This window comes from Bombyx mori, chromosome 5, assembly GCF_030269925.1.
Source record: "Bombyx mori chromosome 5, ASM3026992v2".
Lineage (NCBI taxonomy): Eukaryota > Metazoa > Arthropoda > Insecta > Lepidoptera > Bombycidae > Bombyx > Bombyx mori.
The window spans coordinates 4075243-4080986 of NC_085111.1; the positions used below are offsets into that span (position 1 = coordinate 4075243).

At 42.5% G+C, this 5744-nt stretch overlaps 1 long non-coding RNA gene across 1 annotated transcript; it reads left to right on the plus strand.

Moving 5' to 3' along the window:
- The first annotated feature begins 1062 nt into the window (after window positions 1-1062).
- LOC134198880 (uncharacterized) lies at window positions 1063-4457 on the plus strand. The gene is made up of 2 exons (XR_009973144.1): window positions 1063-2121; window positions 2710-4457. It is a non-coding gene; the product is annotated as an uncharacterized LOC134198880 (long non-coding RNA).
- The last annotated feature ends 1287 nt before the right edge of the window (window positions 4458-5744 follow it).

Sequence of the window (5744 nt, forward strand, 5' to 3'; positions counted from 1 at the left end):
ACTGTTGCCAATAAATACGACTTTAAGCTTTTATTTCTAAAATACATTCACAAAAATAAGAAGCACAGAATCATCATGTTAATCATTCTCAAGTTGAGATATTACGTCGAAAACAAGGCCTGCCGGGTTAAAGTTGCCCGTATTGTAACGAGATTCACGACGGATTATCCCAATTAATACAGCAAATTGTTAATTATGTTGTACAAAAGATTTTGTTTTCATTTATACGTACAGTTTTAAAACGTAATCGGTGTAATGAATCCTCTTAATTTATCTTTCGTATTTATCTATTGGTGTATAAATATTCGAGGCAATTTTCATTAGCGGAAATTCATGGAACGAGACCGGAGCTTGTTCGTTTGAGTTGCGTGTTAATTAATCGTTTGTTTTGGGGAAAGTTGTTTTAATTGATTTAATTAAACTGTATTGATTGCGATGTCACGTTTGCCTCGTATGTGTACGAGGACCATACACGTATACACTTATTATAAACAGGCTTACCTCCAGCCTGTTCCAAGTACCTCCAAGTGTTCCAGAGACAAAGTCAACAGACCGAAACATTTCTATTGTACTGTTTTTGGACTGCACGCATTTTAACACAATTAGTTATGTAATGACACGATGGGTTGACGAGATATGAACTCATGAACACTTCAAGTATTTATATTTAGTAAATGAATATAATTTTTAGTTTTGAAACAAAGTTCCTTATGAGACGATGCGGAGGGGTATCCTAACCGGGAAAAAACGTCCGTAACGTAAGATTTTTTTCTATTTAGTTTGTTATCAACAGATGTCGCTACACGTAAATTCAACAATTCCTGAATCGCGGTGATGTGATGTTACACAGTTGATAGACGTTCACGTATTTCTCTTGCTAAATCATACTTACCTGGCGTATTGCACTGCGGAGTGGTTGACCCTAGCGATTATTTTTAATTTTATCAATAAAAAAATTATAATAAGTAATGTATATGACGGCGTTAACGATATTTATGTTATATAGCACGTGCAATAGGAGTGACTCACACAAGCCAGGCGCGCCGGCCGTGTCGTTCCACTCGTAAACAACAGCTTACATCAGAAGTGAGATCAGGACTCTACTCTCACTGGCGTGACGTGTTTGAACATGTTCGAAGTACAGCAAAAAAAACATGATGCAGATCAGAATACTAGTAGTGGTACGCCACAAGAGCGTGAATGCAGCATACGTAAGTCGTGTAATAACGTCTCTGTTACCTCGATGGAAGATCTGAGCCACGAAGAAATCGTCACATCTTACGTTCTGGCTCATGTTGCCCAGTTTGACTGTCGACGTCATCACATGGCGTTTACTAACGGAAATACAACACGTAACAAGCTATTGCAAGAAATTAAGGCAAGTGCAAATCTCAAGTGAAACTTCGATCGCAATAATGGATCTGTCATGACGAGTGGGTAGTTCCGACACGAATCGTTTTTAAGCCAATGACTACTACTAGAGTTATATGGCACTAGTACAGTAAACCAGGACATGAGACTGTGAATTGTCGCTGAAATTTTAGAATCTACTCGATTCAATACCAATAACACTACACGTTCGATGACTTCGGGCTCCAGCAAGCAAGCAAACAAGAAAGCAAGTTTCCGTGGGGAAGAAAAATTGACACATCTGAAGTCGTCGTGACCTGTAAGATAAGACGTCCGGTGCGTTCGTGTCTGGCGATGCGGCGGTGTTCGGGTTCCGCTGGCGGATGCAGGTTTTTCCGGTGAAGTGCGTGCTTGTGCGTGCTTGACAAGTGTTCGCGTTTGGCTTCCTCAGTGTGGGAGTAACATCGTGTAAGAGAGGTGGAACCCGTAAAATTGTAGTTTGCGTGGTGGCTGGTAAGATTTGTTGCGGTAAGAAGTTTGCATGGTGGTAAAATGTCTTGTGAGTCTGCACAGGTAGCCGGAGGTGAGACTTCCGCGGTCGCGGCCCACCCAGTCCGCGAGAACCGGGCAGATCGCCTCGACGGTACGGAGGCCGGCTGACGGGTCCGCCAAACGACGAGACCACGCCTCCAGCACGGACTGCCGATATTGGAGCCCCCGCGCTCCGGCTGCACTTGCGCTAGGGCGCGCCGCCTCGTAGGAGACTGTGAGGTATCATTGAATAACTGCGATCGCGCGCTGCCGGCGTCGCAGCGCGGCGACGTTCTCTTGGGTAAGGACGTGGCACCAGACGGGTGCTCCGTATAGTGCCATCGACCGCACGGGTACCATCACCCTGCCTATTTCTGCCGTGAAGCAGTGGTGTATTTCGGTTTGAAGGGTGGGGCAGCGGTTGTAACTATACTGAGACCTTAGAACTTTTATCTCAAGGTGTGTGGTGCGTTTGCGCTGTGGATGTCTATGGGTTCCAGTAACCACTTAACACAAGGTGGGCTGTGAGCTCGTCCACACATTAATACGAAGAGCATAATCAAACGAAATTAGATACGAAGTTTAAAGGGCCGTTTAAAGTAGTTGAAGTATTGGATGGTGTCGATTTAATTTTGACTCTCACACATTCGCTTAAGGCTCGAGCTACTACTTGCCTCACAAAAATACAGCCTGCAAAACCTGAACAACCTCCTCATCCGTGGGCGCCCGGCTCTCGCCTGCAAGTCGGCTGTTATGTGTGCGGTGATGCGAGCCATGTAGCTTCTGGGTGTTCCATGCGCTACAAGAAGAAAAACGACACTGCTCCAGGTGCTGTGGCAGGTCCAACCAGAGACGTCAACGTGTGTTCCAGAGCTTCAGTGTGTTACAGATAAGTGGTTTTGGCTTCCCCTTTATGTTCCATTCAGGGTCAGAATGTAGTCTTATAAAACAAAGTCATAGTAATTTATTCAATGGTAAGCGGTTTCATGAACAAGTCACTCTTTGATCTGAAAGTAACTTAGACCAATCATGATGGCAAGAGCACTTAGGGGATATTCAACTCGCCCTTAATAGTGCACGTTGTCGAGTAACAGGGTTTACTCCAATAGAATAGACGTTTGCCGTTCAGGGTAGTTCACTTGAAATATCTAAAGTTTCAACAGAGTGATAATCCCTCTAGATTAGATCTTGATTTAGCACGGTCGAAGACCGGAGAAAACATAAAAAAAGGGCACAAACAGAAGCTTGGTTTAGTCGAGGCAAAGCTAAAGTCAAACTCTTTTCCGCTGGGGATTTTGTTTTCGTAAGTTGACCGAAAATGTAAAGGTCCCTTCAACATTACTGCAGTTTTGGAAAACGATAGGTATAAATTGAGACATGTAAATAGTTCTAATAGAGTGTACAAATTTCCCCATGAAAACTTACGTGAAAATACCTCGAGGCCCGTCAGGCCTACTAGAAATTTCTGAAAATTATAGTGACGATGACGTGACGGCGTACACAGATGGGTTAATTAATCTTGTTCATGAAACTGATCTTAATGATGACGACTCTATCACTGACAATAGAAGCGACATTTTTGTCCGCAAATAGCGATACAGCAAACATAGTCTGTGGGTAGTGATACAATGTCTGTAAGCTCAGGCACCTCAGGTGCAGGTGTTGGAAATGTAGAAAACGATGGTCGGTCTCGCACTATTTCTGAAGAAATTCCGTATAAATGTTCTGGTTTAAGAAATGTTTTAACAAACGCTACCGTACACGCAGATTAAAAAAAAAAAAAGAAAAAAAAAAAGAGAATTGTATGTGGCTAGAGAGATGTTAATCCGGACTAGCAAAAAAAAAAAGAGAAAAAAAAAAAAAAAGTGTGAAGTCATTGAAGGGTCTGTCCGGTCCAATGGCTTGGCTATAGGGATTTTCATCCAGATTAGCCACAACAATTAGCTACAGGGATTGCGATTCGGTCTAGCATTATCCGGTCCAGTTCGAAAAACTGAAGGGATAACAATTCAGGGACATACTTACATACCTGAAGAGTTTTAAATGAACTGGCCCAGGTATGTAAGCAGTCTGAAGGTTATTTATAGCCAGTATAGGATTTTCTGAAGAATTATGCGAACCGAACCGTACTAGATTGTTAATATCATAGACCACGTTTTAAGTTGCATCCGTTAATGTCAGGATGAACGAACACGTTTGTTGTTCACAGACATACCATAAGAATGCGCGCACGAGGACGAGCGCACGTCAGTATGGCCGTGACGGCGTTAACGATATTTATGTTATATAGCACGTGCAATAGGAGTGACTCACACAAGCCAGGCGCGCCGGCCGTGTCGTTCCACTCGTAAACAACAGCTGCGACAGAAGTGACTCATAAGCCAGCTGCGCCGGCTAGTATAAAAAGGCGGAACGTGCCTTGAAATGAACATTCGTTGTACTGCGCTTGCCTGGTGCACTTACTATATCCTTGTTACGTTGTGTGATTCAGTGACTGTTGTACGTACTGGTTAAAGTTGGACAAGTGTTAAAGTGAATTGTTAAGATAACATATTGTTGATTAAATCAGGAATCAAAAAGTGATATCGTTTTACTTGGTGTTCAACAAGATAATGTCTACCCTCAAGCTTACATATACACGAATAATTATTTTCTTTATACCTCGACACCACACATCTTTTTTTATTAGTTTATTGTTTGGGGAATATCGAGAAAGGGAAGATTTTCTACCGAGCGGTAAACCGACGGTCCAAATGCTGTTGTTCGGAACTTGTATACAAGCTAGTTTATCTTGAAAATAATGTCAGCGAGATTCAGGCATCTGTCAAATATCTTGTGTTGTGTTATAGCTACCGCCACAATTGGTTTATTTCAGTTTTTACATCGGGTGCGGAATTCTTTCATTTCGTTCATCAAGACGCTATATATATAGGTAATGCTTTTATTATCTCGTTTTGTGAAGCCCATAAGCTTTTAATGAATATTAACTATTTGATGACTGAAGGGTCACTCGAATTGAGTCGATGTTTTTCGTAAGTTAGCATGTATTGCTTAGCGCGTTCCACGCTGAAATAACCATATCTAAACTAATAAAATAGAATCGGTATAACTTGCGTAGCTAATGGCGGTAGAGCACATTGAGCCTGCTCGGCTCATCCATCATCATCATTAGTCCACATTCGTCCAGTGGTGGACATGGGCTTCTCCCAATTTACACCAGTGACTCCGGCCTCCGGCTCTTCTCATCCATATCTTGCTAGCCACCCTTCGTAAGTTTTCTATTCATCGTTCCACCGTTTTACACCGTGAAACTTTTATTACATCGTCTCAAACTTTTTCGTCTGTGTGTTGCATGTCGCGTGACGGTCGGCCACGGAGCAAGGATAAAGTGAAAGGCGCTCGTCAGGGCAGCCAAGGCCAATATGGCGGCGCCTATAGTTCGCAGCAGCTGACCGTGTAGTGTATAGACTATTACTCATAGCAGTTTTTTTTTTGCCAATGTTTGATGCAAATTTTGTTTGTCAGAGTTAAATGTCTAATATGTGGAAAAAAAAAAACTTTTACCGTGGTTTCATAAAACCACACAATCCTTTTCTATTGTTGGCTTAGATGTGTGCCCAAGCTCACGGATAAACTAGTTACCGGAGCCCATGGGCATCAACAATGTAAATGCCTTCACCTATACTGAAACCTAAGTCCTAAGTCTCAGTTTTATAGTGGAACGGCTGCCCCACCTTTCAAACCGAAACGGAACTTGCAAATAAATGACAGTAGTCCGAGATTAAAAAGCTCCTCAAATATTTGAATACGAAAATGGCGTCTTTATATCGTTCGTAGTATGGGACCCGTGTTGACATATAGTC